This window comes from Cuculus canorus, chromosome 3 (assembly GCF_017976375.1).
Source record: "Cuculus canorus isolate bCucCan1 chromosome 3, bCucCan1.pri, whole genome shotgun sequence".
NCBI classification, from domain to species: domain Eukaryota; kingdom Metazoa; phylum Chordata; class Aves; order Cuculiformes; family Cuculidae; genus Cuculus; species Cuculus canorus.
The window spans coordinates 86391042-86413815 of NC_071403.1; the positions used below are offsets into that span (position 1 = coordinate 86391042).

At 44.9% G+C, this 22774-nt stretch overlaps 1 protein-coding gene across 3 annotated transcripts in view; it reads left to right on the forward strand.

Annotated features, from left to right (window-relative positions):
• Positions 1-19094: 19094 nt before the first annotated feature.
• The window catches only part of SERTAD2 (SERTA domain containing 2), an 82452-nt gene continuing 78772 nt past the window's right edge, over positions 19095-22774 (forward strand). For 2 of the 3 annotated variants that reach the window (XM_054063107.1, XM_054063112.1), the window contains exon 1: positions 19095-19389. The gene's annotated coding sequence lies outside the window, so the exon portion shown is untranslated. Of the gene's footprint in view, positions 19390-21338; positions 21357-22774 lie in introns of those variants that run through there. The other variant, XM_054063108.1, reaches the window with a different exon arrangement.

Below are 22774 nucleotides of genomic sequence, written 5' to 3' on the forward strand. Positions count from 1 at the left end.
CAATGTGCCAGCTGCCCCCCTCCCGGCAATGTGCCTGTTCTCTTCTTTTACTGGCAGCTACAGAAACCAGATGCCAATGTGTGGAAGATAATTTCCCCATGGCAAGGAACATCTGGCTTTTTGGCAAACTCAAAAGACCATCATGCTGACCAACCTCTCCAGCATTGCTTTTGGTTGTACAATAGGGTTGTACATGAGCTGACACTAAAATCTTGCTCTTCCAGACATCTTCTGTCTTCAGGTGATTTTTGCATGTAGAAGATCTGTTGCTTTCCCCAAAAAATCTGGATTCTTGAAAGTTTTTCAGCTTATCTATGTTGCCCTTGTTTCTCAGATGAACTTTTTCTCTAGCTTCAGATTTAACCACCCTTCTGCTATTTACAGGAGTCTCTTCTTGTAAGAGGCTTATATTATGCACACCAAGACTTACTGACATTTTCCCCATATACCTCACATTTGCCTTGTGTTTGTCTCACCCGATTTCAAGCAGTCTTCCAAAAAAACTAAATAAGGAGTTTTGTAATCCTGGGTTGCCCCTATAACCAATGGCGCAGAAGATGCAAGAGCCATTTCTCCAAACAGGACCTATAGATAGGCGGAGTTGTCCTCTATAGGGTGTCTCTTTCCACTGACTCTAGATGATGCCTTGAACGACCATGGGTCTACTTCAGATAGCCTAGTGATGTGATGACACCAGGGATGCTTTGTCCAGACCTCACTCAGCCAGGCATCATACAGACATGCAAAAATGACCGTCACTAAGAGGTGGGCTGTGAGGCAGGGCGGGATTTCCCAGGACCAGATCAGAAGGACTCTGTGGATAACTGCTTTGAGGAAGAACTATGGGTGTAAAATTCATCTCAACTTGGTGGTATGCATAGGGCTCAGCTTTAGACCCAACAGCCATGTGAGATGTGATGCAGCAAAGAAAGTAGCCTCCCACTGCAGATATTTTTTGGCTAATGAAAAAACTTGCCTTTTGTCTTCCATTAAATGCATTGAAATGTAGACACATTAAATTAATTTCTGCCTCCTTTTTTTTTTTTATACCCAGCAGGTTTTTTTCATATATTAACATTTGCCATAGTAGAGTGGTGAATTATTGTGGTAGAGCTAAACTTCTGTGGCCTGAACAGTTTTGTAAAAATAGTTGTTTTATATTAGACAAACATGAATTTTTGGTTAGTCTGAGGTAGCAGTGAATGAGGCAGAAATAAAAAACTTGGAAAGTTAAGAAACTGCTTTCTCTGTTCAGTTTTCTACTTACATCGGAGGGATTCTTGATTTTATAAGAAACTTTATTTATGCAACTCCTTAATCTGATGTTATTCTTCATCAGGACCTGGAATATAAAAACTAAAATAATGGACCATCCTGCATTGCTTCTGATGCATTTACACTTTGAATGTAGCCTATTGCTATTATTAATCTATTATTAATCATCCTTTTCACAGTGCAGATCTGGAAAACCAGGCTGCTTTGAAAACAGGCTTCTCTGGTGTTGACGGATGAGAAGATGCTGAACATGGTTTTGGATCCACATCTTGTGGCTCCAGGGGCACTTCCTGCCCATTCCTCCTGCCTGCAGGGGTAAAAAAGGAGTCCATGAGTATGACTGCCAAGCCAGAAGTCACAGTCTTCACTATGTTCCTCTGCAAACCCACCAAGATTCTCATGCAGGAGGGTTTCTCCCTTGGGGCTTTCTTTTTGGCAGCACTAGCTGAGCAGAGGAGGGCTACCAGGTCCCTGCCACAACCATAGGCAAAAGCCCGAGGAGACCAGGTTAGTGCAAAGTTAGATGTGGGGCAGCCGGTCTTGCGAAATGGCTGCTCGCTGTGTCTGAGTGGAAAATCTTCATTAAGAGGTGCATTGTGCTGCCTAAAAATAACTACCACGCCTTTATCCAAACCACATCCCTCTGGAGAGCTTCAGTATTTAAGCACATTTGGATGCTAAGAAGAATCCTAATCAGTGAGACACTTTGCTGTGCCTGCAGACTTCTTGGAAGTCACTGGGAAGCATCTGCAGAGGCTATGGGAGAACTTGGCCGTCACCCATGCCTACGCACTGCAGCGGCGAGTGTGCTGTTTTAGTGATTTCCTTTAATTGGGGTGATCACTCACATGTGGAGAAGCAAATTAAAATCCCATGAAGGAGGCTATATAAAGAAGCTCATGGCTAGACGGACAAGGCTAGATAGACCGACATGAGCAGGAGGTACCGCATGTCACCCCATCTTCTGCCTTGTGGGAAAAGATCTGCCCCTTCAACACTGAGTCTGCCTTTTCAACAGTGTTTACCTGGAGGGAAGAGAGTCCCCAGGATCTGATGTCTTCCCACGCAGCATACATTAAAGAGACCATGACCTGTCACGCTAAGCCTGTGCCTCCACGTTCATTCCTTGTCTGCCTCCTCTATCAGCAGGACCCCTGCGTCTTGTGCTTGAACAGGCAGATGGGGTTTTGGATGGGAAGGGTCAAGGTCCAGTTGAATCCAACAGCTCCCGTTCATCTGCCACTCTCACCCTGCCAGGGCAGCCCTTCATGGAGCTCAGCTTTGCTTCTTCCACAACAGCAGGCGATTTAAATATTAAATACACAAAAAAATGCCCCAAAACCAAAACACTTCCACTCTTTAAAGCTCTTCTTTTCCTTCTTTCCCAGTGACTCTCTTTCTTTAAACTTAAGATGGTGCCGGTCACCTTTGCTCCAAAAATACACAAAGCTGCTGCATAACTATTTTCCAAATAATTAATCTTTCCAGTGGAATAACTTAAAGCCCCACGTTTCCTGTTATGTTATACAGCTGCAATTTGTAATGAGAGATCCTGCGCTGTGCTACATGGGCAGAGGGCCAAGGACGTGGCACTTTACCTACACCAAGAGCCCTACATAAATAATCTTTAGCCACAAGTTAAACAGTTAGGTACTGTTCAGTTCAAGAAAAATGGAGAGGGAAAACAAAAGCCTTTCTACTGGTTGTCATTTCACAGTTCAGCATTAAAATTTCAGTGGTATTTTATTTTATTTGGTAAGCTTCGATAGCTGGAAATGCTCCCTTCTCATGTGCCAAGGAAATAGGCGCTCAGTTTGATCACCGAAAAGCAGTTTTATTGATTAATTCATATTTCGAACAAATATTTTGTCTGCCATAAAGATTATAGCCTCCTGCTTAGCTTGGAGCTCAAGATACGACAGGCATAAGCATAGTAATCCTTGCTTCTATGCCCAAAACCAGGCTTTGGGTGGAATTCATGGGAGACGGCCAGGAGATAAGGGAAGCATCCAGTGCCCAGGCTGGGACAGCCCTTCGAGGCTCATTGGAGTCAGGCATAAATCAGAGCTGCCCTGCGACAGCAAGAAACGGTGCCAGGAGCAGCGCTGGTCCTCTGCCAGCTGCAGCACAGGGGCAGACCCAGGATCATATAAAGCCTCCATTGGTAAGCTTTTGTCCCTCCTCTGCCTGGCACAACGGGCAGTGCCGTCACGCTGGAACAGGGCGGGTCTGGACTCCCAAAATAGCTGAGCTTCGTTTGCCATGTGAGTTTTATATATATAAATAATAACACCACCATACCTATTGTCAGGGGGGATGCAGGGTTTAGCTGCAATAGTAGCAGTGCTTATAGGTATTACAAATCATCATCAGAATCACGCATACTGTTTCTATACTTTCAGGATAGCAGTGAGAAGGATTGGGATATGACAAAACTCAGACATTAAATGCTGTCTTCTCAAACTGAGGGAAAGTATTTCAAAGGCTTATCCCCTCAGGCTTTAATTCAGCAAAGCACGTATACACAGTGTGCATGCCCACAGATCAAACTCCCAAGGCTGTTCCATCGCTAAAGACACAACAAAGATCTTGGCAGCAGTTTGCTCTGGGATGGGGAGGTCCAGCATCATATAAGCCAGTTCAGCATCTAAGTCCTCATGCTATCAGTGGGATTTTAAGCGTCTCTTTCACTTTCAGGCCCCTAATACACTTGAAGCATCTAACTTGTGGATAACAGAGGATAACGTGAGCCAGAAGGGACGGAGTGGAGGATGTGTCTCCTTGTAAGAGCGGGCACTGGCTGTTTGCTTCCTCTTTTTGGCAAGGAGACAAGGATCTGAATGCAGTCCCTAAAATCAGAGCTCACCCAGCCCAGTGAGGGATGGAGTCCAGAAAGATTACTTCCAGCACCTCCCAGATTTGCAGGAGATCCCTGTCTGCTCTGGGGGATACTGTCAGACCTCCAGTTTGCTGGTAAGAGTGAGCAGGGAGACTGGTGGCCATGGTTTCCACTTGGTCCTATCAATGGCTCCCGTCCACATTGATGAGACTTACCCCAGATGATGGAGAAGAGCCTAGTGCCTGTGTCAGGATGAGTCCCGGCTGGTTAGACACACTGCTCTGGTGTCCAGAACTTATGGCACAACGTCAGCTGCTATATGCAGGAGCAAATCGTCAAAAGGAAAACAATTTGAAATTAGGCAAGCAGGAGAAAGTATTCTAAAAGGCATGGAAATTATCTTGTTTCATGCTTAGAATAACCCATTACCACAATATCCTGAATGAATTATAGAAATATTTCCATGCACGCACATACACACACAAAATATTCCCCTTTGGGCTACTTAACAACAGCAAGGAATTTCAGAAGGGGAAGCTCCTGAAAAGAGAGAATTTGAATAAAAAATGTCATTTGGAACTTAACTACAAAGTGGGTATCATCATGCTTTGATATTTATAATGGCAATTGTTCTTCTCATTGTGAAATACATTTCTTTTGTCCAGAAAATTCTGGGAAAAAACCTTAATCTTGCACACATTGTGCATTAGGAAACTACTCAAAGTGATCAATGCAGCTACTAGGAAGGCCAGCGGAAAAAAATAAAGAGGTCAGAGAAAAATATTTCCTCCTGGCAAGAGAGGGTTATTTATTGTTCACACAGATAGGGGTCACTTATGCTGCATTATGAGAAATTATGTTTGCTTCTTATTTTCTCCTATCCAAGACCATAGCTGGTGGATTTGCACCCAGGCAAGGTATCCATAGAAGCAAATGCTCTTCAAAAGTGTTCAATGTCCTCCTTGCATGGGGGAAATACCTCACATGCTGTTAAACTCTTGAGCGTCTAAAGAAGTTGATACCACAGAACTGGAGGAGTGAGTAAGTCACAGTCATCAGTACATTGTCTCAGCAACCTGAAGGGCTTTGATGATGGAAAAGTGAAGCCCTTGCAAGTGGGCTGCAGAAAGAAATGGTCACAAAAGAACAGAACCTCACCTTGTTTCCTTAGCTGGCTCTTGGCAGCTAACGAGAGGGGTCTATCACATCGGCACACTCATCAAAGTTTATCAGTGCTGCCTAAAGCTACCAAAGTATTGACTGAGCCATCAAAACATGTGGGTCATTAACTCAAAGAACTCCTCACTTTGTAGAAAGCTAGTTTTGGAGGGCTGAGAGTGCAAATTCTTGGGGAATTGCCAGGTATGGCTGCGAGCTCCTGGTTTTGGCAAAAAAAAATCAAAAAATGACAGTGCAGGGGAGATGTCTTAGAATTAACATCATGAACCCACATGGGTAAAATCAACCCTTCAGGGGTGCAGGATAGATCTGGTTCCTGTATCATCAGTATGTCAAAGTGATGTGCAAGCCCTGGGTTGCACCCTGCTCTATCCTGGGCTAAAACATCACCAGTGAAACGGAATGGGCTGGGAGAGCTCCTGCTGGCAACTAAAAGGAGCTGAGAAGAAGCATAACATGGCTAGTGATGAGCGAACAGCTATTGGTTAGTAAGTAAACAAAGGTTACCGTTAGTAATGCTGTGGGCTTACTTTAAAGATGTGCAACAGGCAAGTGTGTTAACGAAGGATATGCCTAGTAAAATGAGATGGCGAATTCAGCTGAAACACTGCAAGCCACCTTCAGGGTTGACCATAAAGGTACATTCTTGCAGATTTTTGGCCGTTTGAGCTTTTCAGGAAGTTTTCCCACAAAAAGGCAAAGGTCATCGAGCATACGACACTCTCTGCTGACATCCCTTTCTCTCCCTTTAGGCATAGAATTGTAGAGTGGTTTGGGTTGGAAAGGACCTTAGAGCTCATTTGCTTCCCACGAGACCAGGCTGCTCAAAGGTCCATTCAATCCGACGTTGAACACTTCCAGTCCTGTCCTCCCAGTAGAAACCAAATTCAGCACATGGAGAAAGGACCCAATGACTGTATCTGTGCCATGAAATAAAAGAGAACCAATGGTGAGACACCCACCTGACAGCACTGTCCAGCTGTTACCTTAGCCCTGCTTCAGATGCTGTGGATGGTCTCCTGGAACAGAGACAATCTCATCTCTGGCACTGCTGGCCCCCATCCTCCCACATTATCCCAGTGAAGTTTTGCACCTGAACACCCTTTTCATGCCTGGGGTGTACAAACCCCCCTTCGTTGTCATGCCATGAAAACCTCTTACTGGCAGGCTGCAACAGAGCTGTTGCTATTTTAAGTACTGGAAAAAGAAAAATCCCAACCACCCACAAGAAAAATAGTAAGAATGGCTCTGCCCTACATGGGATGCTGCACAGGGAGCACAGGGCCAGCCTGGCATCTGGCTTTGGGGCCAGAGGCTGCTCCCTGGCCTTCTTATGTAGCCGTGTATAAGATTAATTCACAAAAAAACAGGCTTTTCTCCAAGGTTTTGTGTATAAGAGCGCTGCTGAGCAAAAAGGTAGTGAGCTGACACCTTCCTGTCTCTTAGGGGAGTCCCACAGAGTTGTGATGTTGCCTACATTGGGAGTGACTTAGGTAGGGCTGGGCTTTTTTCCCATGGCAGAGATTTAGGTGATCAGCAAAATGCCACATGCTTTTACTGCTGCATTTTTAGCACAAACACAACCTGAGCAACAGCCGAGCAGTAGCTGTGGATATATGGGCAGCTTCAACTCAACCAGCGGAGCAGCATCTGAGGGAATTGCCTGGGTCCCAGGGAACCTGTGAGCTCCCCAAAGTCCTTGAAATTGAGCTAGCAACCTGGGGGGTTGAGTGGCAGACAGGACAAAAGCTGTCTTTGGTGCTACTCCTGATTACTTCCCATGGATGGGGAGGGCCAGAGCTAAGTATCTGGATCTAGCCAAGCCCTTGAGCAAGCCCGCGGACAGAGCACGCAGGTATTCAGCTCATGCCTGGAAATTATGTCTAAAAGGAGTGTCAGATCTGTTCAAGGACGGGTTGAATGGGGCCATGGGCAGCCTGCTCTAGTGGGAGGTGTCCCTGTCCATCACAGAGGGGTTGGAACTGGACGATCTTTAAGGTCCCTTCCAACCCAAACTATTCTATGATTCTGTGCTGGAAGCAGGGGTGCTGGTCCATGCTATACTTTCAATTTAATTGAAGTATTCTGATTTTCAGTGAAGCTTTTCTCAAAAGTAATCAGTTTTTCTTCCTTTATTTATTTATTTATTGTTTGTTTTCCTTTAGCATCTTCATTTCTTTTTCAGCATGAAAGACTGCAGAAGGAGAAAGAGACCAAACCAGGTGAATAAACAGTAACTGAAATGCTTTAAAAAATTGTTCATGAACATTTTTTGTTTCAAAGCAAAATAATCACAGAGTAAAACATGGGACTTGCACTAAATCCTTGCTTTTTCCTAATTCTTGTTCTTAATTTCTTCTTCACATCTGACAAAACCATGAATCCACTTTCTTCATCAGAGACATGTCAAAGACTGGGTACCACCTGGAAAGAGCTTCATGTCAGCACAACTCTTACTCGACGTCAGAGAATCCCCACCAGAAAAATTGCCCTAATTCTGGGAAAAAAATTCTATCAAATTTTGCATATTGTATGACATGGAAGGGACACAAATCCAGGGGGAATTTGATTTTATTTTATTCCACCATTCACAGTTCGGGTGGTTTCTGCCAAGTTTGAGGGAATGGGTGGTAAAAATGCAGATAAAGGTGGTGAAGAAATGGAAAGGGCAGGATGAAAGACCACATACAGTTTGGGGAAAGGGGTGTAGCAGGAAAAATGATGAACTGGTGAAAAAAAAGCTAACCAACCCAAAAGCAAAACAAACTTAGAGAAATGTGGAGGAGTTCTTGTAAACGGGGAAAGAGAAACAATCTGGAAACAGCAGGCCACAATGTAGACGGCTTATTTAGTTGAGCTACTGACATTTTCCTCTGGTGGGAAAAGTGACAATTGCAGGGCTTAGCTTTTAATCCAACAAGGCAATTGCAGTGTGGGCTTATTTTTAAACATGCTAGTAATTCTCATGGTTTCAGTTTTGAAAGGTACACCCCAGCTCATATCAAGGCTGTTGCCAGCATGGACTTCACTGTTAGGAAAAAAAATAAGGTATTTTTGATGTCTTTTAAGACACAGGTTATATTTTTTCCATGTAAAGATCTACATATCCAAACTTCTTCAGATTAACACAGATGTGGAGGAGGCTGCTATGAGACGGGGAAACAGGGTCTGAGGTTTCCCCAAGACTGAGGGAGGTCTGACTGCTCTGGTTGTATCTTGCTGAGACTAGAGCTGGGGACCAAATTAGGGTGAAGGAGACATTTCCAGCATGATGGAAAAATGCAAGTGGCCAGCGGGACATGGGCACCCAAGATATCACATCCTCTGAATGGGGTTTGCCTGGTGCAGAGAATAGAGGGCAGGGTACAACCATCTCTGTCCCAGGCTCTTGAAACCTGTATGGAGCTTGGCTTGGGTACAAAGAGATGCAGATCCAAGGATGAGCCTGGCTGCCACATTCAGAGCTCAATATATAATAAATTATAATTTAGATGATATAACATTTATTATATTAAAATAATTCATTGATTATTCCCAAATCCACTCTTTCATCTTAAAAGTCAGCCTAGCCAGAAGTTCCACATCCAGAATTTTATTCACTGGATTTTAGGGTGATTTTTTGGAGGGGGAGGCAGGATTGCTGGTTCTTTCTGTGCCCATCCTTTAAAAATGCTCACAAACCCAAGTGTCTTAAAGCTTCAGCTTTTCAGACACTAAGAAAATAGTGATTCTTGGAATCAAACAGTCAGCTTGGGAGTTAATTGTTCTCATACGGGGATGATCCCGCTCTCTCTCAGTGGCAGTGGCATTTTATCACTTGCTGCAAGCACTGCAGTTACCCCTGACACAGCAGAGCCCACCACATGCTGTTCCTTAAGCGCTGTTGACCTCCATCAATGACCAAACAGATTAACCACCAGCCTCACTCCCCTCTCTGCTGGGTTTCATACTGATAAACCCACAAGTTGTTCAAACAACCATGGGGAGCTGTGCCTCCTTTTGTGCAGGCTGCGCTTAGCCAAATCTGTACTGCTCCACGGTATTAACATCTGCAGGAAATTTAGGAAACTGGAATGCCCAAAGGAGTCTCCAGTTGTTGGATGCAGTGCAATTTCAGAGAGAGATGATTCCTCCAGCAGACATTGGTGCGGCACTGGTGGATTCCACGGAGAGCCCCAAAGCTGGGAGAATTTACCGTCTTCCTTGAAAAAGAGCACATCTCATGGCATTGGCTCAGCAGAGACATCTGCCTGTGTCAGCCTGGAACCTTTTTGTTTATCAGGTTAATTTTTAAGCAAGTAGATGCAGACAGGAAGAATTCACCTATGGGTTACCTACTTCTTTCCATCAGATTAACGTGAGCAACTTCCACAACACTTCACGATGAAAAATATCTTTTGGAAGACAGTTGAAATGAGTGAAATTTGGCCAGTCCATCCTTTGCCTTTCATCAGTGGCATTGTAAGTCACTGAAAATGTTGCCTGATAAGGAGATCTCTGTTGAATGGAAATTTACATTAAATGGCATCTGAATTTGCAAAACCTTCCAAGGAGCAATGAAGGAATGCAAAGCAGACAGAAAAGTGACTGAACTAAAGCAGGTCAGGATGCTCAAAAAATATAGCAGTCTTGCAAAAAAAAAAAAGGAAAATTACTGGACCCTTATTTTAATTACTATTAAAAGTCCTCCCCATATATATATGCAAGCATTCTATACTCTCTTAGATAAAGCTCTTGCAAGAGATGCTTTACCATAGCTTGCTGCTATGGGGCTGACAGTGGGAGCTCAGAAAATGATGGCACCTCTAACATCCCAGCCCTGAAATCTGGGTTAGACAGCAATGGTGTAAAAAGGCCAGGCAGGAGCTGCAGCCTTATTTACAAGAGGGTTATATCCAGCGGAGTAGGGTGGTGGTGATACGGATGGGAAATTTGGGCTAGAAATCCTCTCTAGCATCCCTCAAACTTTGCCTTTAGTCCCCTTCAAGAGCAAAATTTAAACCTGCAGAGGAGGGGTTGCTGTCTGGTGGCACTGAACCCACCAGCCCATCTTGCCTAACTTACACCATCACCTCCCATTCCTCCTCTGACCTTTACTATGGGTTGAGGAGTGAGGTGGGGAAGCGAATAGCACGGCAAGACTTCAGAAATTCCCCCAACGTCCAAGTCAGGAGAAGGCACAGACCTCAGACGCCGTTTATTCTAGGAAGAGGTGCTGACTGGGCAACCAATAGAGGAAGAACTGGAATACGCTTTGCAACAGCCGGGCAAGGCAGCTCATAAGGACGCACAGCTCATTCCCACCCCCTCTCTCTCCCCAAGACAGACTGCGGCAGAGAGCATGCAACCCCTTTTGCACCTCCCGGCCTCACCCTCCCAGCTCCAGCCGTGCCAAGCCCAGCTGCTCGGCTCGGGGGCTGCTGCAGCTCCCGCTCCCGCTGGCACAGCTTCTGATGAGCAAAGCTGGGGAGGGCCATAATGACGCACCCAATTGGTATTAGAAGACTTCACCAGCTATTTATAGGCCCCCACCGACCGCAGAAGGCTCTCGGCCTCTTTTTCTCCCTCCCTCTTTCTGTCTCGCTCACTGGCTTTAGCTCAGCACAGGAGAGGGAGCAAAAGAAATGCTGTAAATAAACCAGTGGGTCCAAGCATGACATTCCCGAGTGCAGCAAGGTTTCTGCCCCTACACTCTCAAAATCACCCAGGGGATTCAATCTGAACAAATTATTTCCAGCACACCAGCTTTGTGCTCTGGTGCTGGCTCTGGTGCTCTTTCCTCCCAGCTTTTCAGCTTCTATTTCTTTCTCTTCTTGCTTCCCCCCCCCCCCCCCCCCTTTTTCCCTCTTACTTTCCAGCTCTTGGCATTGGCTCAGCTGTTCCTCAGCAAGGTTGGATGAAGCCCAGAGAGGGGGAGACCTCTCTACTGAGCTCAGCAAATTTCCCCCAATTCCCACCAAGCACTTCCCCGCACATCTTTTCACATCCTAGGTGAAGCCTTGACCCTTGTTTTGGCCCATGACATCTTCTGATGCTCTCCTGACTGCAGGGCCAGGTTCCCTCTCTGAAGGGCAGATCTACAAGGCTCTCCAGCCCCTGCTTTGTCGCCGTGCCGGTGGGTGAGCTGATGAGGTCCAAGCTGCACCGCAGATGGAAACAGAACCTATGCATCCATCCTGGCCACTCCTCCAGTGTGGATAACCACAGTGGCAAGCTTTGCATTGCTGTTGCAGGAGTACAGTCTGACCCAGCATGGAGCAAAGGCAGCATTTCAAAATGGAAGTAAAAAAATCAGTACACCTGGAAATGGGCAGTGAGGTAAAAACAATGAATAGTGTCCACAGCAAAGGCATTGGTGGAAAAGTAAAGCCATTTATAATCAATTCAGTGAAGTGAAAAATAGAGGTCACTGGAGGTGCACATCCATTCTTTTATTAATAAAACAATGCTGATTTTCACAATATTTATTGTCAGAATCATTTCTAACAGAAACACTCCTGCCTGCATGAAGACCCTATGGTTTACAATAGAGGTAAGAGGACAAGGGTGAGAATTAAATCTGTATCAAGACATTTCCCTTCCACTTTCTCGTTGAATTAACCATTGCTCTACCAGAAAGACTTGACCCTTACAGCTCCATCAGCACCACAGAGATAAAGCAATCAAGGGGTGGGAGTGTCTCCTCACAGGAGAAAGGACTCTTATCCTCAAGTAAGTCACTTTACCTCTTTGTTTTTGTATGGCACCCTCCTCCAGGCTTATCTGTTGGGACTTGCAGGCTCTGTGTCTGTCTCCCACTGCTGGGGAGGGATGAACCCCCCCCAGGGGGGCGTTGAGGCTCACAGTGATGCCAACAAACAAATAACAGGGTCTGAGTCCTCTTCCCTGGAGAGGAAACGCACACCCAACTGCAAACAGCTGGAACTGTTTATTATGCACTTTATTATTATTTTTTTTATTTTTAGAAAATAGCTTATTGGAAAAGGATACAGGTAATTCAAGAGCTATAGCTGAACTTTGGGATGGTGCTTAACCCTCAAAACAAGAGCATGTCACCTTCTCTTGCGCAGCTCATCCCTTCACAACTTTCTGACCACGTTTTAAACCTCTAAGCGCAAGAGGCTCTTGCTAAAGATGTCTTACTGGAAGCAGTGTCACAACCTGGTCTTATGGGCTATGTGTACTGGGTCTGAAAATCAGGAAAGAGAGAGAAAATTCAAATTACTGCTACACAGCACCTTTAGAGGCCTCACAAAATCACATTTGCTGCCCCTGCTAAAGTGAGAAGGCTGTCACCAGTTAAAAACAAGATGATGGAAAAGGGATGGGAAATGCCCTGGCACAGGAAAAGCATCCCTTCTCATCCTGACCACAGTGGAGGGTGCATGGCATGATATCAAGAAGCCACGTAACCCATTGTCCTTCCTCCTCACACCACTCTTCTGCAGATCTAAAAGCCCACAGCCTGTTTTTCAGAGGTGGATAAGCACATACAGTGCCACAAGCCAGGACACTTACGTTTTGCATCCTTCTCAACTTGGAGATGCTCCAGCGCTGCCTTGAGAACTGTGTGGACACCCTGGAAACGCAGGATAAAACAGTAAAATTTCAGGATGCTTCTGGAAGGCTGTTTTATAAGCAAATGAGAACCGACAGCCCGTACAGGAAGATTTTATTTCATTCTTCAGGTCCTGGGTCTTCAGTTGTGGAGAGGCTCATTCGCTAACCATAAAAGCAAATTATCCCTCCACTGACACAGGTCCACCCTTGACCTTTCTGCAGCATAATTAAAATGTAAAAGTGCTTTGCTAGATTGCCACATGAATAACATTGTTCCTTTCATTTATACTGCACTTTATGCCAGCACCAACAAGTAAAGAATTGGTGGTCGTGGCTCTCACAAGAAATGTCTGGTAGTTCTATGATAAAATCCTGATTTTGAGACACTTGCAACTCAAGCTGGACAAACACCTCATTTATTCATGAATTCAACATTCTCGGCCACATGCAGCTTCATTTTCTCAAACTCTCACTGGCTACTTCCTACAATTCAATCTTTTTCTCATGGACCACAGAAAAGCATCCCTGCTACAAGTACTTGACAGTTGGCATTTGATAGAGAAATTGTGCTTGGTTCATCACTATTATTTATTGTATTTTTGTCAGCATTCCAGTTCTGCCACTCCATCCCTAAGCAGCAAAACCCACAGTGCCTCTACCCCAGACAAGCAGCAGTCTGGTGACAAATTGTGATGCTGAGGTGCAGCAGGTAATCTTAACACTTCTGGCACACTTGGCTGTGGAAGTTCACAAATAAATACCCGTCAGGCATCTAAGAGGCCCATGTAAAAGTTCTGCTAGCTTCTACGATAAGTGTAAGGAAAAAAAAATAAAAGGGCATATTTAAACTGTTGTTTGGGCTTTGGACTCAAGAGTGAAATGTTCAGTATTGTATTTTAATATAATAAACGTCATGTGGTCTCTGGAAAGGAATACAGGCAATTCAGTGCATTATACTTTCATGTATTAGAACAGAAATGTTTGCAAACCAGGCAATAAAGCTGTTTGAGCAGAAGTACTTACCAGATACCAGTGAAGTAATCCGAGTTTTGAAATTACATGACAAGTTGGTGTTTGGCAGTGCTGCAAGGGAACACAGTGACACTGGACAGACGAAAGCATTAACCAAAAGAAGCAGCACAGTGCAAGGTGCTGGAGCAGCTTATAAACACGTGTGTGAATGGCATGCTTCAGGAAAAAAAAAATTACAGGTCTATTTTCAATTCAGGTAAATGAGGGTCAAGAGCTCTCTTTGCTCCTGGTCATTTGCTAAGCAAAGAGATCGGGAATCTGATAGTAAACTGCTGGAGCATGTACATTAGCCTGCTTATGTGACAGTAGTAATAATATTAAACCTAAATCTCACTCTCTTAAACTGCACAATTATACTGTATGTCCTGTAATAAACCTGGTAATTTTCATATAATGATTTAGAAAGATGAACCTCATCTAAAAAAAAGTAAGCACGTTACACTGATATACCCTTGTTCCCAGTTATACTTATCAATTGCCAAAAAAGAATATAAAGTATCTGAAGATCTACATGAAAGATTTAAAACAGCAAACAATTCGATCTCAGCACAAAGTATCATTGTTTCTTTGCTAAATTCAGACGGTCTTCAAGAATCTATACGCTCGCTGCAGCTGGACAGTGTTTATAGACATATGGCAGAGGATGGTTTTCAAAGGAATTTAAATATTGCAGGCAGCGGTTTTATAGTCCTGGGCCCCAAGTTTGCTTTGTGATAGTGGCTTACTTTCACTGTTGCTCCAGAAAGGAGCCCTCTGTTCAAAGGGAAAGGCAGAAGGTGTGAAGCGAACAAATAAAACGTTACATTTTCCATCTCTGGCACAGCAATGGAATAGGAAGCAGCACGGCAGAAAAAGAGACCAAGACTGGATAAACAGGAGAGATGGGCAATCTGAACAACTGGGACATATAATACTGGTTTGCATTCCCAGAGTCAACAAACATAAATTAATACCCAGTAAGATGACTGTTTTTGAGATAAAACTTTGCTTTCCATGAACACCTTCTAAAATGGGCTTAAAATTCTTTCCATAAACATTTCTAGTCACTAATCTAATTGACTGGAATGTTTTAAAAAAGTAAACACAGCTGAACAAAATTCACTAGTTTTATTCACATGCAAGTGAATATTTGCAAGTGTTTAAAGGTGTGTTAAGGTCAATAACTAACTAACCAATCTTATTTTGTAAACAACTATCACACTGAAAAAGCTAGGCTCTGAGTTCTTTGTGTGAAACTATCCACCAAATCATCTCAGTTACACTCAAAAGAACAAGCACTTTTAGCAAGCATTCCCTTGAACGTGATACACGCCTTCTCATGCTCCCCAGTAGATGTAGCTGAAAGTGAAGTTTACATCACCAGTGCACCTGCATGGGATCAAAGATTTCTGAGAGGGGCATGGATGCAAGCAGGGATGGATCAGGCTCCTCTTGCCAGGCCCTGATTTGATTTGGGCTTTTAAACCTCAAATTCATGGTCTTCAGGGGAATTATTCTCTATTTACAAGGGTGGGAGAGTTGCATCAAGCTTCTGGGACTTGCCCCAGCTACAGGCACACTACAGCCCTTGAGCAGACGCAGCTGTCCAAGCTCCTTTTCCTTCAGGTTTTGTGGTTTGTTTCTTTACTGATTTCTGTAGCTGTGAAAACCTTCAGGTAAAGCCAGAGCCAAACCTAAGATATGCAGCCTTCCTCCAGAGTTTTGCACGATGCACAGATTACAGAGGGCAAGCTACTGAATTTCCATGCCAGGGACAACAAGCCCTGTGAGCTGATCCTCGTCCAAGTGGCACTAGTTTAGTTGTGAGTTTTCAAGCAGCGTGGTAGAAATGCCGTTAGTTGTAAACCCAGTCTAACTGAAGAGTAGCTTGGCTCAGTTCAGCTGAAGCAAACACACTTCTAAACAACCAAACTCACAAAACCCGAAGTAAACCACCTCAAACAGAAACCACCTTCGGCAGCAGGCCATGTTTTCAAACTTTTCTCTGTAACTGCAAAATTGAGAATTTAAAAGTAAAAGCTGAGATCTTCATATAACAGCTTCCTCACCCATTCTGGCCCTGAAGAAAAACTGATGTATATTGGGAAAGCTGCAGCATCGTGATGATATGAAATATTAGCTCAGTTGCTGTGTCTGGAAGTATGCGTGCAAAGCCCCCATAGTAAGTTGTAGAAGAAGAGTAGTTTGATTGCTTATAGAGTCTGACCCTCTAGAAGCAATCGTGCCTAAATCCATGAGCTCAATTTCTGCCTCAATTCCTTTAGAATATTGCTGTTAAAGAAGACATAACTACAAAAAGACAATCTACCCTGAAATTCCCACCCCCTTCAGTTCTTTGAAGAAGGGGAAGAAGGGGTCTATATTGTACATATATTTATGTATCAGTAACACCTTGTTCTTAATTTTATTTGCAAAATTGCACAGAATCTGATGCAAAGTCCCCTTTTTGTGCAGCATTCAGAAGTCATTATGCATGAATCGGCTTGTGAGCATTGTTGAAGGTTGCAGAACCTTGCAAGTATTTTAACCTATGGCAGGAAAAAAAAAAGAGGACAGATCTTAAATTCTCTGCTTTTGCTATCAATTCAAATATGGGGCTCACTTATAAAAAGCCTTTGTTATTCCAAATGATTAGCTGAAATTAACCCCTTACACAAAGTTCTTGGGTTTAGAGGGAAACAGGTCTGTGCCAAACAAAATGCACATTTGTATTCATCAACTTTAACACCAACAGCCAATCACTTGGACGAAGAGCAAAATGCAGTCTGCATATACTAAAATGCAATAAATGAGCAATAGGGTGGACCCAGCTTATTCTAATCCAAGTAAAAGCACCAAAAAGAGCAGAGCTCAGCAGATTCCAAGAAGAAAGGAAATATTAGTCAACAAATCCTCCAAGTTTTATGAACGTGCCAGTTGGGGTGAGGAAGCCTTCGGATACTTTCAAAGCAGGCTATAGAAACAGGGAAGATAGGGTAGTTCTCAAACAATGTCATTTTCCGAATATTATCTTAGAATTGAAAGATTTATGGCTTTATGCAGCAGATGAGCAGAGCAGTGCCACTCCCCAAGGCATTTTGAGTGCAAGAAACTCCCTGGACCTGCAGCATGATGAGGAAGGTGTTGGGAGAAACCACAAAGGCATTAAGTCAGGCGTATTCCATAGTGTTAGGGGATGAAACTGTCACATAAAATATTAAAACAAATTCTTAAAATTCACTGTGTGCCAGTGCTGGATGCTCAGGAGGGCATAAAACCTCACTTCAGCTCTTTACAGGTTAGTTTTTCAGCTCTTCAATTGCTATAGATGATGCCAAAATAAGTAAAAAAAAAATAAAAATCCGTATTTATAGCATTCCGTCCAATGAACAAGTTTGCTTTTTAAAGCAAACAAACCTGTCTATTTTTGCAACCTGGGAAAATGCCAATTTAGTCCCTTATTTGGATAGAGTTGTTATCTTACAGAAGTCTATCAGCCATTTTACACTTTTACAGAAAAAAGGTAGGTCTTACTTGAGGAATTTGGATGTAGAGATGAAGAGGTGAAACATAATTTGAATATGTCATTTTCTTCACCCGGATTACATTTTTGGTAAGGCTCCAGCATTTGTTGGAAACTCCTAGCAGGCACTACTTCCTCATTCTACCCAAAATAAACTCCTCCCAATATTAATCACTTGTGAAAACAGCGTTGCCTTTTTACACCAGTGATACCAGTCCTATCTGTCACTTCGCCCAGCAGCAAGAGAGGAATTGTGCTTTGTAAGGCAGCTGCACGTATTTTTTCATTCATCTAGTCAAATTTGGACATCACGCTGGAAACAGAGATTTCTCCCAAGTAACCCCTGCTTCAGCAAGCTCGGTGCCCCCCCTCCAAGCAACTCCTTCCTCAGCCTGGCGCCCTTTACCTGGAGGTAACCCCCAGCTCAGTCACACTGGATGCCTCCCCCTCACCCCATAACTCCCGCCCAGACAGCTCAGTGCCTCCCTCCAAGTAACCCCCACCCAGGCAGCTCGGTGCTTTACACACACACACCCCCACACCCCCGCCTCAGTCACACTGGATGCCCCCCCCCCCAGCATCACCTTGTTGCCCCCATCATCTCTCTCTGCGCTCTATCCCCTCACTCCCCGCTCCATCCCCTTCTCCCCCCCAATCCCCTCTCTCCCTCTTTCATCACTCCACTCCCCCCACACCTCCCCCCTCCATCCCCTCTCCTCCTCCACCCCCTCTCCCCCCCGAATCCTCTCACTCCCCCTCCATCACTCCTCACTCCCCCTACCACTCCCCCCTCCACCCCCTCTTCCCCTCCATCCCTTTTCCTCACTCCCTCTCCATCCCTTCCCTCCCCCTTCCATCACTCCACTCTCCCCCTACCTCTCCTTCCTCCACACCCTCCCCCCGAATCCCCTCTCCCCCTCCATCTCCTCACTCCCCCTCCATCCCTTCTCCCCCCTCTCCATCCTCGCCCTCTCCCTTCCATCACTCCTCTCTCCATTCCCTCTCCCCATCCCCTCTCCCCACATCCCCCGTCTACCCCCTCCCTCCCCTTCTATCACTCCTCTCCCCTCACCTCTCCCCCCTCCATCCCCTCTCCCTTTATCCCCTCATCCCTCCATCCCCTCCCCTCTCCATCTACTTTCCCCTCCGTCCCCTCTTCCACACTCTATCTCCTCTCTCCTCTTCCCAATCCCCTCTCTCCCCCCCCAACCCCTTTCCCCTCGACCTCTCTCTTCTCCCCCATCCCATCCCATCCCCTCCCCTCCGCTCCGCTCCGCTCCGCTCCCCCCTCCACCCCCCTCTGCCCTCCCCGCCACGCTCCCGCCCGGCTGCAGTCACGCCGCCGCCCCCGCGCTCCTCTTTCTGCGTGACCACCGCCCGGGGCGGGGGCGGGGACCCCGCGCCTCTCCCCGCTCACGGCGCTGTGATTGGCCAGCGCCGCGCGCCCATCAACCCGACGCTGCACGCTGATTGGCCGCGGCGGCTCGGCTCCGCCCCTTGGGGCTCCCTCCCCTCCCCCCTGACTCCTCGCGGCGGTGTCCTCAGAAGACTCATCGTGCCGCGGGTGGCGGGGGAGGGGGCCGCTCCGCGCGCCCATTGGCCGGTCGCCGCGCCACTCCGCCTGGCGGCAGCGCCTGATTGGCTGTCGGAGCCGGAGGGGGCGGAGATTGGGCGGGACCGCGCCCCCTCGCGGCCCCGCCCCGCGGCTGAGTCCCGTGTGTGAGTCACGGCGCGGCCCGGCAGCGCCGTTCAATGCCGTGCGCGGGCGGGCGGCGCTGCCTGCGCTGCCCCGGCCGCCTCCCCCGCCTCCTCCCCCGGTACATGGCTGGCGGGACCTACTTGTCACCGTGTCACATCCTCCCCTCCGCCGCCGCCCGATGCCACCGCAGCGGCATGGGATAGAGCGACGCCAGCTCTGAATCGATCCCTGCTCGCCGGTTCCGATCCCGCACCCTCCTTTAGCCGCTCCCGCAGCGCCGCTCGCCGCGGAGCCCCCGAGCGGGTGAGTGACGGCTGGGAAAGTTGGGGCTGTCCCCTCGGGGGGGAAAGAGGGAGGAAAATATGTATAGAAGTGTATCTATATGTGTATCTATAAAATAAAGTACTTATATATACTTAAAAGCATAATATATACATATAGCATATATTTATATCTATACATGTGTACTTTATTTTATATATAGACGCACTTATATGCATATATATACTTTATATATAAGTTTTTTCTAGATGTACTTTTTTATATATACTTGTATAAGTGTGTAGATATGCATGGAAATGTGTAGATATTCAGGTAAGTGCATATATAGATCCATATAAGTGTGTAGATATGCATGGAAGTGTGTAGAGGTACATATGAGTACCTGTTTTTAATGCATATAGGGGCGTGTGTGTGCATATATGCGTGTGCACACACACACGTACATATATATAACAGCCCGGCAATATTTCTAACTACAGATGCGTGTCATCCTGCCGATGAGCATTTCATTTCATTTATTTCATTTATTCATTTTCTCCCCCTGGTTGAGACCGCAGTTGAGTAGCGGTGAAGGTTGATGCGACAGGGTCCCAAAAGCTTCCCTGGACACAGTCCATTTCAGAAAACCAGAGAAACCCACCTTTTTCTTATTTGCAGGCATGCAGTGATCCTCCCCACCTCCTCGTGTTTCGTTATAGTTCTGGGCTCCGTATGAACCTGGCCTTGGATTGGCATGGCAGGAAAGTGCGTGTATCACGGGGGGAAGCCGTGGTCCATGGCAGGGAGTTTTGGTGGCGTGGATTAGGATGGAGAACGCTTAATGTTCTGTCTCTGTTTCAGTGCTATTGATTTTTATTTTTTTGTCATCATTAATGTATTTTTAGAAACATTAGTGTACTGTACCTTTTCGTGTGCCATACGTTCAAAGTAGCTAAAATAAAACAGATACAGGGAAAACCCCAGCAAGTACAGCAGTGTTTCCATACACAGGGTGTCTGAAGCCTCAGTACTTTGCTGGGTTTAGTTTTGAAATTAATTGCTCAGTCTTTATAATTCATATCATGTGGAAACTAATTGCTGAATTGAAGGTTCAATTCAAACCTCAAATTCAAACCTCACAGTGCTCCAAAATCACCTTCCTCAGACATCCGAAAAATAAATCTATCGAACTTCTGTTAAGAGGAAGGGCCAGCATCATCCTGAGAATCCTCTACATGCAGTTTCTTTTCTTAAGGCAAGCACTCTTGTAAGTAAGAAGTAGTAAAGCATGGCTTTAGTCAGTGACTACTTAAGTGTAGTCTTAAGTACGCTTAAAATCAGTGAGTTTCTAGAGGAGGTGAAGCCTTAAACAAACCTTTATTCTTTCTACAAAGTGAGGGAAGGGAACAAAAAACATCAGCCCCAGATTGATGCCAATCAATCAGCCCTTCTCCTAAGGAGTAACTTGCCCAAGGTAACCCACAAACTTCCTAAACGTGTGGTTTACTGCCTTTATGGGGGGTCCTTGAGCTGTGATCTCTTAAATCACTTATGGAGTGGGCCTGCGTTTCCTCTGGTACTAGTTTAGCACCAGTGTGACTTCATTAACTTTAATAGAGCGGATTTGCATTGATGTGAAAGGTAATCAAGAAACCCATGTTTTCAGAAAGGCCCCTATAGCAGTGAGGTGACAAGCTCTGATTCCCTCTCTCATCAGACCCAATTATGCCACACTTACTCACGCTGAGTGGTACTCTACTGCGCAAGTACTCCCTGCAATGCCTGTATGACTACTTGTGGACTACAGTACTGATCTGGGTGAGGTAGTGTGGTGCTTATTTTTTCATAACTATTTTTTTCTTTCTTCTCAAAATAAGACTATATCGGATAACTATTTTTCTTGGGTTGTGAAGAAATCTTCTAAGGACTTAATGTAAAGCTACTCTGTTAAGTGACTGTATCAAAACCCCTTGTGTTTAAGACTTCTATGCTACCAGTGAAACAGGCAGGTAAGTTTTCTATGTGTTTAGCTTTACTATGTTGCTATGGAAAGTAGGAAGAAGATCGTTGAAAAATTCATTATCCTGTCTTGAAACTCCTCTGTGCCTGGGGGGATCCATACTTGTACGTGGTGTTCAAGTTGGGGGTGTTTTTTCTTTAGTTCCCTTCCTTCTTCAGGCTGCCCCCCCCCCCAAACGTTCACATCCCATTGTTTAAATGTTTGCTACTGAAATCACAGGGTGGCAGGGTCGGGCTCTTGGTTATTTTTCCTTAAAGCAGTCGATAATGGCTTCAGTGTGATGTTGTAGAAAGATAATATGATCTGGAGCATCCACAGCTCAGACCCACTGTCTTGTTACAATCTCAGAAGAAAGCTCCATACTAAGCAGCCTGTAAAGAAAATATGTCTTAACAAAGCAGAACTGTCTTGTGCCTTTATGTTCTTATTTATAAATGTCTTGAAAGTTTACTTGATACTGTTTCAGAACAAGACAGGATTCTTTCATGTTTGTTTCATGTTTTCACTTCCTTGTATGAGTGTGTTCATTGCTAAGCTTCTGTGTCACTGATTGAGATGTTATTGTAATTAACATTAATTATGCAAACTAGATTGTTTTCAGAGACTCTCCAGCTCTGTATTGGTAACTGTCAACTTGTTTGTTGAACGAAAATCCACACATTTCACCATTCTCAGAGGAAAGAGATTAAGCGGTTCCAAATTAATATATGCATGGGAAACCATAGCAAAATCAAGCTATTTTAGCTCAAACAGCACATTAACTCTTGATTGAGATGGTGAATACGGTATGGCTGGAGCTGAAATATCAAGGCAGGGTAAACAAGGGGAGCAAGAAAGGAGACTAGATATAGCCATTTGGGGAGGGTATTTACACTGTAAAGTTCTACCACTTTCTTTCCAGATAGACAGTACTAGATTAATCAGGCCAAATTCTGCAGTCCCTAATTGAGCAGAACTCTCACCCAAGTATACTGGAGCTTTCTGCTTGGTTATGGACTGCTTAATTTGTTCAAGAAATGGAGAAAAAGTGGCATAGTCTACATCATTGATTAGTTAGGTAAGTTTGGATTTTAGATTCAAAGATGATTGCTTCCTTTAATTTGGTTTAGAAGGTGTCCTAGGCTTTTTTTTTTTTTTAAAGAAAAACTTATTAAAAATATCTTTGAAATATGCATTCACTTACACACTGTTCCCTGTAGCAATGGTGGCACTTTACAATTTTTTTTATAATGTTAATTATAGAAACATTCACAAAAGTCTCTATGTCTGATTCTGAATCACTCCCTTGAAACAGTTCTGAGCTGAGCAGGACTTTAGAATCTCTCCCTAGAAATCACAATTGTTGCGATATTTATATGTTGCATTGTTGTGTACTCTCAGGAAGAAAAAAGTAAGGATGGGGAGAAG